We start from the raw sequence: 12815 nt of genomic DNA, 5'->3' as shown, positions 1-12815 counted from the left end.
TGTGATGACAGCGTCCTGTACCGTCCGGCGCAGCGTGGTCTGACTCAGCGCCGCGTCTCTGTGTGGGGACTCCGCCCCCAAACCAAGTACATCTTCACCGTCCAATCACTGAACGGCGTCTCTGCTCTCAGCCAATCAGAGCCGGCCTCCGACAGAGTCAACGTCACCACCAGCAGAGACGGTACGTCACATCCTGTCTGACATGCCATACGTACACTACATTACCCAGAAGGCCTTTCAGACCACAGTGAAGGCTGTGTTCTACTAAACTAACGTTTCTAATGAATTATGAATTATGTGATGGATCCACTTCATTTCTCCTTTTAATAAATAATTAATATAAATGATTTATTAGGTTAAAACAGGACTTTATGCCAGTTTGTGGTTTTATTAATTAAATTCATTAAAATAATTTAAATTCACTAAGATAGAAAAAGAAAATCTTTGCAGGTAAAATTACAAAAACTGATTTTAAATATTTATTTTAAATATGTGGATGATGAAACAAACTGTACATTCAGCTTCACTTATTAATGTTATTTTTAATGAATCATTCTGTAGTCAAACAGCTTCTAAGCCCCGCCCACTAAGACGTGATTGGAGATTTGTAGTTCTGAATGTGTAGTTCTAATAACTTAATAATCACATACAATTCAATATCAATCATATCATTAATAATAATGGTTATAATAACTCTAGTAATAATATTACTATTAATCATACTAATACTAATAATATAATAAGTGTGTGTGTGTGTGTGTGTGTGTGTGTGTGTGTGTGTGTGTGTGTGTGTGTGTGTGTGTGTGAGTGTGTGTGTGTGTGTGTGTGTGTGTGTGTGTGTGTGTGTGTGTGTGTGTGTGTGTGTGTGTGTGTGTGTGTGTGTGTGTGTGTGTGTGTGTAGTTCCTCCTCCAGTGTCGGGTCTGAGGAGGGCGGCGGCCTCAGAGTCCAGTCTGTCTCTGGAGTGGAATGTTCCAGTTCTGCAGAACCAGTTCCAGATCCTGGACTACCAGCTCCGCTACCGCCCCAAGGTACACACACACACGCACGCACATACACATATACACACACACAGACACACACACACGCACGCACATACACATATACACATACACATACACGCACACACACACAGTTCTGATCTGACGGGCTATGATGTAACGGATGATGTCATCAGGACGGCGAGGAGGCGGGTCAGTGGCAGTACGTGTCCAGCAGGTCTTCTTCGGTGGTGGTGACGGGGCTCCAGCGGGCCGTCAGGTATCAGGTTCAGGTCAGAGGTCGATCTCAGGACGGATACGGATCATTCAGTCCAGAGAGCAGCTTCTACACACTGCCTGATGGTGAGACAGCTCTCTGTCTGTCTGTCTGCCTGTCTGTCTGTCTGCCTGCCTGTCTGTCTGTCTGTCATATGTGTGTATATACAGCGGGTAAAATAAGTATTGAACACGTCACCATTTTTCTCAGTAAATATATTTCTAAAGGTGCTATTGACATGAAATGTTCACCAGATGTCGGTAACAACACAAGTAATCCATACATACAAAGAAAACCAAACAAATACGTTCAGAAATTAAGTTATGTGTAATAAAATGGAATGACACAGGGAAAAAGTATTGAACACGCTTACTGAAATGTATTTAATACTTGGTACAGAAGCCTTTGTTGGTGATGACAGCTTCAAGACGCCTCCTGTATGGAGAAACTAGTGGCATGCATTGCTCAGGTGTGATTTTGGCCCATTCTTCCACACAAACAGTCTTCAGATCTTGAAGGTTCCGTGTTCCTCTTCTATGAACTCTGATCTTTAGTTCTTTCCATAGAGTTTCTATTGGATTCAGGTCAGGTGATTGGCTGGGCCATTCTAGCAGCTTTATTTTCTTTCTCTGAAACCAATGGAGAGTTTCCTTGGCTGTGTGTTTGGGATCATTGTCTTGCTGAAATGTCCACCCTCGTTTCATCTTCATCATCCTGCTAGATGGCAGCAGATTTTTATCAAGAATGTCTCGGTACATTTTTCCATTCATCCTTCCTTCAATTATATGAAGTTTGCCAGTGCCGTATGCTGAAAAACAGCCCCACACCAGGATGTTCCACCTCCAAACTTCACTGTTGGTCTGGTGTTTTTGGGGTGATGTGCAGTGCCATTTGACCTCCAAACATGGTGTGTATTATGGCATCCAAAGAGTTCCATGTTGGTCTCATCTGACCAGACTATATTCTCCCAGTATTTCACAGGCTTGTCTAAATGTTGTGCAGCAAACTTTAAACGAGCTTCAACATGCTTTTTCTTCAGCAGTGGAGTCTTGCGTGGTGAGCGTGCATACAGGCCACGGTGGTTGATGCATTACTTATTGTTTTCTTTGAAACAATTGTACCTGCTGATTCCAGGTCTTTCTGAAGCTCTCCACTAGTGGTCCTTGGCTCTTGGACAACTCTTCTGATAATTCTTTTCACTCCTCTGTCAGAAACCTTGCGAGGAGCACCTGGTCGTGGCCGGTTTATGGTGAAATGATGTTCTTTCCACTTCCGGATTATGGCCCCAACAGTGCTCACTGGAACATTGAGAAGTTTAGAAATCCTTCTGGAACCAATGCCATCAGTATGTTCTGCAACAATAAGGTTGTGAAGGTCTTGAGAGAGCTCTTTGCTTTTACCCATCATGAGATGTTTCTTGTGTGACACCTTGGTAATGAGACACCTTTTTATAGGCCATCAGTTGGGACTGAACCAGCTGATATTCATTTGCACTGACAAGGGGCAGGACTGCTTTCTAATCACTGATAGATTTCAGCTGCTGTCTTGGCTTTCCATGCCTTTTTGCACCTCCCTTTCTTCATGTGTTCAATACTTTTTCCCTGTGTCATTCCATTTTATTACACATAACTTAATTTCTGAACTTATTTGTTTGGTTTTCTTTGTATGTATGGATTACTTGGGTTGTTACCGACATCTGGTGAAAATGTCATGTCAATAGCACCTTTAGAAATATATTTACTGAGAAATATGGTGACGTGTTCAATACTTATTTTACCTGCTGTATATATATATGGATCATGAGTTATTGTTATCAGAAAACAACGTGATCAGAGATCTACAGTTCCTTCTGCTCCTTTTATCTTCTGATCTGATCTGATCGGATGTGATCAGTGACTTATTGATCTTTGGCTCCTCCTTCATGTTCTCCAGTGTCTCTGTTCTAACGTTCCTCTCTGTTGGTTCTCTGAAGGTGTTGGTTCTCACCTGGTGGTGACGGCGGTTCTCGTCTCTTTGGGGGTTCTGATGCTCATCGCCGTGGCGATCCTGGCTCTGTACTGTCACCGGTAAGAGTGTGTGTGTGTGTGTGTGTGTGTGTGTGTGTGTGTGTGTGTGTGTGTGTGTGTGTGTGTGTGTGTGTGTGTGTGTGTGTGTGTGTGTGTGTGTGTGTGTGTGTGTGTGTGTGTGTGTGTGTGTTCAGGATGCTCCCTCCCTGCAGCAGAACAATGGAACACTGACCTCAGGTCCAGACAGACACACACAGACACAGACACACACACAGACACACACACACACAGACACACACACACACACACACACACACAGCTCAGCAGGGTGGGACACGTTGACTATATTCAGACGGAGAAACTCGACACTCTGAGAGAAGATGAAGAGATATGGACAGATAATAACATTCCTGAGGGGGGGCTGTGTGTGTGTGTGTCTTGGGAAATAAAGAATTATGCAGCTAGTAAAAAACTAAAGTCTACTTCTGTCTGTCTCTCTCCTGTCTGTCTGTCTGTCTCTCTCTCCCTGTCTGTCTGTCTCTCTCCTGTCTGTCCGTCTCCTGTCTGTCTGTCTCTCTCTCCTGTCTGTCTGTCTCTCTCCCTGTCTGTCCGTCTCCTGTCTGTCTGTCTGTCTGTCTCTCCTGTCTGTCTGTCTCTCTCTCCTGTCTGTCTCTCCTGTCTGTCTGTCTGTCTCTCTCCTGTCTGTCTGTCTCTCTGTCTGTCTGTCTGTCTCTCTCCTGTCTGTCTGTCTCTCTCTCCTGTCTGTCTGTCTCTCTCTGTCTGTTTGTCTCTCTCTGTCTGTCTGTCTGTCTCTCTCTGTCTGTCTCTCTCCTGTCTGTCTGTCTGTCTCTCTCCTGTCTGTCTGTCCGTCTCTCTCCTGTCTGTTTGTCTCTCTCCTGTCTGTCTGTCTGTCTCTCTCCTGTCTGTCTCTCTCCTGTCTGTCTGTCTCTCTCTCCTGTCTGTCTGTCTGTCTGTCTGTCTGTCTGTCTGTCTGCCTGTCTGTCTGTCTGTCTGTCTGTCTGTCTGTCTGCCTGTCTGTCCTGCAGCAGGAGAGTGAAGGACTCTGAGATGAGTGATAAGAGTGGACACTACCAGATGGGACAGAGTGAGTTTCAGTTCCACCAATCAGATTGTTCTACTGTTCAGTCACATGATGATGATGATGATGGTGATGATGATGGTGATGATGATGATGGAGTGATGTTGTTGCCGTAGCGATGAAGGTGTACATCGACCCGTTTACCTACGAGGACCCCAACGAGGCGGTGAGGGAGTTCGCTAAAGAGATCGAGGCGTCCTTTGTGAAGATCGAGGAAGTGATCGGAGCAGGTGAGAGTCGTGTTTTCACCTGGAGACGTTTTAGGAACCTTAAGGAACCTTTAGAGGAACGTTTATCAATCTAGAGATCCGTTATTGTTGAACAATATATGATCTCTAAAACTTTAGAAGAACACAGGAACCTTTTTAGGTACTTTGAGAAACACAGAAAGAACACAGGAACCTTTCTAGGTACTTTGAGAAACACAGAAAGAACACAGGAACCTTTCTAGGTACTTTGAGAAACTTGAGAAGAACACAGGAACCTTTTCAGGTACAACACTGAAACCTGTGGAGGAACTTTTAAGGGATCTTCTAGGAAGCCATGGCTTTTTATGGAGCCTCTGAAACCTACAAACCTTTTAAGGAACCTTTTAGGCTCAGCTTTGTAGTCACTTTTAAGGAACCCGGGAAAGGAGCTTTTAGAAACTTTGGGGACTTTAAAGGAAGCATGAATCAAATCCAAGAATTATCTGAGGAACTTTTCTGGATCTTTGAGAAACCTTTTAAGAACACAGAACCTTAACGGTACTTGACTGGAATCCAAGAACCTCGGGGGGAACTTCTTTAGGAAGCTTTTGGGAATCCATGAACCTTTAAGGATCCTTTTCTAAAACCTGCATCGCTCAGAAGGAACCCGGTTATTGTTTTGATAACTTTGGAACATGGGGACAATTTAGGAACATTTCAGGATATTTGAGAAACTTAAAGAACTTTAAATATAAGAAACTTTAGTCACTTGTGACCAAGATTATTTTGAGGAACTTTTTAAGAACCTTTAGAGGAACCTCTTGTGAATGAAGGAATCTAGACTTTTATTTTGTAAAGTCCGCCATGAGAACCCTGAAAGGTGAACCTGTGTTCACGCTGTAAAAACATCAGAACAAGAACCCTGTTTTATTAAAAGTAAACACTGTCTGTGTGTGTGTGTGTGTGTGTGTGTGTGTGTGTGTGTGTGTGTGTGTGTGTGTGTGTGTGTGTGTGTGTGTGTGTGTGTGTGTGTGTGTTTGAGGTGAAGACGTGTTGGAATGTGTTAATGAGCCTTAAAGGAACAGTACACCTCTCCAGTATTATTATACTTATATATAAGGTAAAGGTGTGTTTATTAGTTTAACGTTGTGGAATGATAGTAATAAATAATAATATTTATATATATATATATATATATATATATAAATAAAAATTATAAATAAACATTACAGTGACAATAACATATTTAGTTGTAGACAGTTTTATCATTAAAGCATTGACAAAATACACAAATTCTGTCAAAACTCACCTGGACAGGTGTTTTTTTATATGTTGATATTCTAATGATAAATCCCTTTCATGTACCTGTCCAGGTGAGTTTGGACAGGTGTGTTGTAATACTTCATATTTACCTGTCCAGGTGAGTTTGTTTCCCACAGACCAAGGACCAATGTGTGGTGCGGGGGGGGTACGTTCATATTTACCTGTCCACGAGTTTAGTTTTTACCTGACATTCAACGAATGAATTGCAACAGACAACTAAAGCTGGAGGTCTTTATTTCAATAACAAATAAACTCAAGACCTACCTGAACCAATATTTAACAACAATACTACTAATTACAACAAGACAACTAACTAAAATAATAAAACTGCATTATCCCTTATGTGCAAAGCTTGCATGCCCCATCAGAACACCTGATCCTACGTGGGTTCCTGAAAAAGAACTCAAGGGCCCGATCATAAGGGACCTCATTCGGTTCTGGCCCATTTATGGCAATTCTTAAGCAGGCTGCCAGGTGTTCCCCTTGAAGCCTGTTCCTGAGGTCTGTTTTTATCTGGGGATAAAATCAAATAAAATGTTTTATCAATAAAGTATTAAAATGCCCATTACTTCAAGTTATTTTCACTCCGTAGTAGTTACAGTAGTCCGGTAACTTATCAACGCCCCAGCGTGTCCGGTTGCTAAGCAGGTGACATCGGTGGGTTCACGTGACGAGGATCGTCGCTCTCGCTCTGTCTCCGTCTGTGTGTTTGTGTGTGTGTGTCTGTGCGTGTTTGTGTGTGTGTGTGTGTGTGTGTCTGTGCGTGTTTGTGTGTGTGTGTGTGTGTGTGTGTGTGTGTGTGTGTGAACGAGAATGACAGGGAGAACGAGTGCTATGCGGAGATGAATGAACGGAACGATTTTTATATTTCCAAATCGCGTTATAAAAAAAAAAAGAGACAGAATCAATTCGTGGCGCTCGATGTTGATTCTGTGGCGCCGCGCCACACAATGGTCTATGTATGGGAAACACTGGAGTTTGGACAGGTGTGTTGTCTGCTTCATATTTACCTGTCCAGGTGAGTTTGGCTGTGTTGTCTGTCTCCCGGCCGGAAGGAGAACTCGTCGATCAAGACGCTGAAGGGCGGGTGCACAGACAAGCAGAGGCTGTTTGTCTGTCGTCCATCATGGGTCCCAGCCCCCAACATCATCCACCTGGAGGGCGTCATCCTGTCTCCTGTCCCTCCTGATCCTCACCGAGTCTGGAGAACTCTGGACAGTTTCCTGTCTGAGACCAGCAGTGACCGTGTCTCCTCTCCTTCTGTCTGTGTCTCACAACCGACCCGTCTGTCTCTGCAGGTGAATGACGGACAGTTCCCACCATCCAGCTGGTGGGAATGCTCCGCTGCCCATCCTGTCTGTCATGAGCCTCCACCCTGGCAGCTGCAACATCCTGGTCAACTCCAACCTGGTCTGTAAGGTGAGACTGTCTGCCCAGCTGTCTGTCTGATCGCCTGTTTGTCTGCCCTCCTGTCTACCTGCCCTCCTGTTTGTCGGTCTCCCTGCCCTCCTGTCTCCCTGCCCTCCTGTCTCCCTGCCCTCCTGTTTGTCTGTCTCCCTGCCCTCCTGTCTACCTGCCCTCCTGTCTCCCTGCCCTCCTGTCTCCTGCCCTCCTGTCTCCCTGCCCTCCTGTTTGTCTGTCTCCCTGCCCTCCTGTCTCCCTGCCCTCCTGTCTCCCTGCCCTCCTGTCTCCCTGCCCTCCTGTCTACCTGTCTCCCTGCCCTCCTGTCTCCCTGCCCTCCTGTCTCCCTGCCCTCCTGTCTGTCTGTCAGAGTGCTGTAACTGTCTCTGTGTCTTCAGGTGTCAGACTTTGGTCTCAGCAGGTTCCTGACTGAGAACTCTTCTGACCCGACGTACACCAGCTCTCTGGTGAGTCATCTGATTACCCATGATGCTCCTTGTTAATACAGAAGAAGTGTTGTACTTTATTGCTCCGTTTTTAAACTTCTGGTTGATATTATGTTGATTTTGTTCCCGACTCTCCTTAAAAACACTGAGGTGTAGCTTCACCTGACTAATTGATTGGTGCTAATGAATCAATAGCAGATCAAACAGGTGGAGTCCCTCAGGGTTCCGTTATCGGTCCTCTGTTCTTCTATAGGAGTTCTGCTGTTCACAGGGTGTTCCCACTATGCTTTTACTTTGAAAGACTCTGTCTCGTCCTCAGGGAGGGAAGATTCCTATTCGGTGGACGGCCCCTGAAGCCATCGCCTACAGGTGAGTCCCGGTACTGCAGGTTGTAGTTTGTAGTCCTGTGAGCGTAGCAGGATACGTATCCGTGTGTTTAATGTTTCTTATGTCGTTAATGGAAGTGATCGTTTCAGGAAGTTCACCTCAGCCAGCGACGCGTGGAGCTACGGCATCGTCATGTGGGAGGTGATGTCATACGGAGAGCGGCCATATTGGGACATGAGCAACCAGGACGTAAGAAAAACTACAACCACGTTTAACCCTTTAATGTCTGAATAACAAAAAACCTGAAAAACTACAACCACGTTTAACTCTTTAATGTCTGAATAACAAAAAACCTGAAAACTACAACCACGAAAATGTCTGAATAACAAAAAACCTGAAAAACTACAACCACGTTTAACCCTTTAATGTCTGAATAACAAAAAACCTGAAAAACTACAACCACGTTTAACTCTTTAATGTCTGAATAACAAAAAACCTGAAAAACTACAACCACGTTTAACTCTTTAATGTCTGAATAACAAAAAACCTGAAACCAGAGGTCTCAAATAAAATATATAGATCAGCTGTTTAATAAATATATAGATCAGCTGGTTAATAAATATATAGATCAGAATAAACATATAGATCAGCTGTTTAATAAATATATAGATCAGCTGTTTAATAAATATATAGATCAGCTGTTTAATAAACATAGATCAGCTGGTTAATAAACATATAGATCAGCTGGTTAATAAATATATAGATCAGAAAAATCACAATCTCCTGTCTCCCCTCCTGTCTCCCCCCCCTGCCTGTCTCTCTTCTCTCTCTCCTCTCTCCCCTCCTGTCTCACCCCCTGCCTGTCTCTCTCTCTGTCAGGTGATTAACGCCATAGAGCAGGACTACCGTCTCCCCCTCCCCGAGTGTCCCGCCTCCCTCCACTCTCTCATGTTGGACTGTTGGCAGAAGGAACGGGCCAATCGGCCGAGGTTCTGTGACGTGGTGTCGTCTCTCGATAGGCTGATCCGAAACCCCGCCTCCCTGAAGGTGATGCTCCCAGAGGGCCACAGGTGAGAGTCCTGAAGCTCCGACCAGTGAGGTCGTCTCTGAACCGGTGACTCCGTTTAGTCCGGATGAACATCAGAGTGCTGACGTGGTCGTCATGACGACACGCGTTGGACGTTTTGAAGCCTCCAGTTCAACAAATTGTCAGAAGCCATGTTGGTTTATATCAACCAGTGAACAGGAAGTGACCGTATATGGAGGTCCTGATAGGCCTTTGTGCTGGGTTCACAGACCGACTCTCTCTTTGGTAAAACCAGGACCGGATGTGTCCTAGCAACGACCCGGTACCCGTGTATACACATATACATGTATGTGTGTGTGTGTGTGTGTTTGCTGCAGTCATACATGTATTGATGATTGGCAGGTGTGGAATGTCATTAATGCACCAGCTGCTGGAGGTCAGGGGTTACCATGGAGACGGTTACACACACACACACACACACACACACACACACACACACACACACACACACACACACACACACACACACACACACACAGGGTGTGGGGCGGGGCTAGTGGGGCAGCCAGCTGTGTGATTGACAGCTGTTTATACAGACAGACTTGTTTACATGAGCAGGTGGAGAACGGTTCACATTCCTGGATTAAAGATCCGGGTGAAGCAATATCCTGTCTGTCTGTCTGTCTGTCTCTGTCTGTCTGTCTGTCTGTCTGTCTGTCTGTCTGTCTGTCTGTCTGTCTGTCTGTCTGTCTCTCTGTCTGTCTGTCTGTCTCTCTGTCTGTCTGTCTCTCAGTCTGTCGTCCTGTGGTTCCGTCTCATGAAACCTGTCTGTCTGTCTCCCTGTCTGTCTCTCAGCGGGTCCCAGGCTCTGTTGGACCAGCGTGCCCCCCGTCCCTGTCGTCCTGTGGTTCTGTCTCTGAGTGGCTCCGGGCCATAAAGATGGAGCGCTACGAGCAGAGCTTCCTTCAGTCGGGGTTCTCCAGCCTGGAGGTGGTGTCTCAGCTCAACACCGAGTAAGAGCCGCTCTGTATATACACGTATATACAACGTGTATACAATGTGTATACTCTACATGTACGTGGTATTTATATATAAATATGTTCTCCGTCTGTTTCCATAGCGACCTGCTCAGAGTGGGCGTGACCCTCGCCGGACACCAAAAGAAGATCCTCTCCTCCATCCAGACGCTCCGGGTCCACAAAGCCCCGCCCACTCTGCTCTACTGACCAATCACAGCCCCCCCCCCATACCACTACACACTCAGGAGGACGCTGAGCCACGCCCACTGTGTTTTCACCAGTGAACATTTCTGGGGTTAGGGTTAAAACCAATGAGAACCAATGAGACTGTGACGTTTCAGAAGCACAAAACAAAGACTGACCTCTGACCCTCATAATGTTTGATTCAGGTGAAACAGGACTCCACCTCCATGTTAATCCAACCAATCAGAGTTGACCACATCAGCCTCCACCTACTCAGCCAGGTGTTTTATAATCCGCTCCAAACACCTGGACTCACCGGCCAATCAGCATTCATTGCACTTATGGGACAGAGATGTTTTAACTGCCCCTTTGGCCCGCCCACTTCATAAAAGCAGAGCTGTGATTGGTTCCCAGCCGGGTCCGTCACACAGAAACCCCAGGTTGGTTCTGGTTCTGCTGGATGTGGATCCACCTTTAGGATCTCAAACCCAGAAGACTGAGGACTAAACTCTGAACTCTACTGGATTCTATTTTAAAGAAACTAAACCAGACGGATTTAAATTAGTGAACGACAAAACAAACAAACCCTTTACAGGATCAGCTGATGATCAAAACAAACGCTCCCACACCGCTGCCACTACGACTGCAGAGAACCGAGAGACATTCGACCGGGTTCAAGTTAAATCTCATCACCGTGGAAACCTCTCAATCCTCCGTTAGGAACATTATGGGATGTTAACCGAACGTTTGTGAGGAATTCTTGAGGGAACGTTGAAGAACGACGGAGAACATCGAAACAAGGTTTTGGAAACGTCCATAAATGTTGGATTATCCATCTGAGGAACATCAGGACGTCCAGACGGGTTCCACGCTCCGACACGTAGACGGGTTCTGGTCAAACTTCACCATCGGACGCTTCATGATCTGTGAGGGGTATTATGGGATGGCCTCAGAAAACACGGACGAACCTTTTGAGTAGATCTTCAATCGATCTTTGAGATCGAACATCTGAGAGAACGTTCCTCAAACGTCCTCCAGCTGTCGTCATGCAGGTTCTGGAGACTTTGGGGAATATTTACGTCACGTCATCGAACTCTGAACAAGGACTACAAGTCTCTTTATTAAACTACAAATGTCCACGTATGGATCTTTTTTCTTGCAGGTGTAAAAGTACTCGAGTGTATTTTGTTCTGAGGGATCAGTTCTGTTTGTAAACCTTAAAGTGAAATCCATCATCTATAGAACCAAACACTAACCGGGTCGCTCCAGAACCGGGGGTCAGGTTTCACAGTGAACAAAGCTGTTTTAGAACCCTTTAGAACCGGACTGAGAGTCGTAGAACCGATGTTTTGTATTTTAGCACTTTTTGTACCTGATGTTCTAAAGCCGAGTCGAGATAAATGTTTTTATACTAAAGTCATTTTGTAAAGAAAGAAAAAGATTTGTCTTTATTTCAAATCTCCCAGAAACCAAAGACGACGTCTGAGGAACCAGAGAGAGTTTGATGAAGAACCAGTGATCTAGAACTACATTAACACCAACGTTTAGAGGATCCAAAGGAAGGAACCGCTGTTCTCTTTAGAACAAGAAGACGTTCTCATTCTGTTCTAGAACAATAAGAAACATATTCAATGTCTGTTTTCTTATCAGGGATCTGCTGTCAAAGAGCCGGACCTGTTTAGATCCCAGACCGGGTCCAGAACCAGGAGAACCATCGGGTTGGGTTCTGATGAGAACTGATTATTGTCGGCTCTCTCTGTCGGCCAATCACAATAAAGATGAGCCGTGCTGACCAATGAGGAGTCTCGTCTTCAAACTGTTTGTTGGCCGTGAGTCTGAGGAGGTAGAACGTAGAACCCTCGTAGTCTGAGAGGTTCTGAAAGGTTTATCAAACGGTTCAGTTCCATTTTAGACCAGAAAGGAGTACTTAATGTGGAAGACATGAAAGTAAAGGTACTAGTACCACACAGTAAAAGTACTAGAAACAGGCAGTAAAAGTACTAGTATAACAGAGTAAAAGTACGAGTATAACAGAGTAAAAGTACGAGTATAACAGAGTAAAAGTACTAGTATAACAGAGTAAAAGTACGAGTATAACAGAGTAAAAGTACGAGTATAACAGAGTAAAAGTACGAGTATAACAGAGTAAAAGTACTAGTATAACAGAGTAAAAGTAACAGAGTAAAAGTACTAGTATAACAGAGTAAAAGTACTAGTATAACAGAGTAAAAGTACGAGTATAAACAGAGTAAAAGTACCGTACTAGTATAACAGAGTAAAAGTACGAGTATAACAGAGTAAAAGTACTAGTATAACAGAGTAAAAGTACGAGTATAACAGAGTAAAAGTACTAGTATAACAGAGTAAAAGTACTAGTATAACAGAGTAAAAGTACTACTAGTATAACAGAGTAAAAGTACTAGTATCAGAGTGACCTGATGAAGGGTTCAGGTGTGAATTGTTGTTCGTCGTTCTTGATTGGACAGAACAGTCATGTGACCGTTCCTTCATTAGAGTGAGTCCAAAATGTGCAGTTGTGTC

At 44.6% G+C, this 12815-nt stretch overlaps 1 pseudogene; it reads left to right on the top strand.

Annotated features, from left to right (window-relative positions):
* The window catches only part of LOC129116249 (ephrin type-B receptor 4b-like), a 20604-nt pseudogene extending 8541 nt beyond the window's left edge, over positions 1 to 12063 (top strand).
* Positions 12064 to 12815: the final 752 nt, after the last annotated feature.

The sequence above is a fragment of the Anoplopoma fimbria genome, unplaced genomic scaffold (assembly GCF_027596085.1).
Source record: "Anoplopoma fimbria isolate UVic2021 breed Golden Eagle Sablefish unplaced genomic scaffold, Afim_UVic_2022 Un_contig_8080_pilon_pilon, whole genome shotgun sequence".
Taxonomy (NCBI): Eukaryota; Metazoa; Chordata; class Actinopteri; order Perciformes; family Anoplopomatidae; genus Anoplopoma; species Anoplopoma fimbria.
Note: the sequence above shows the minus strand (reverse complement) of the source record. Positions and strands in the feature narration are given on the sequence as shown.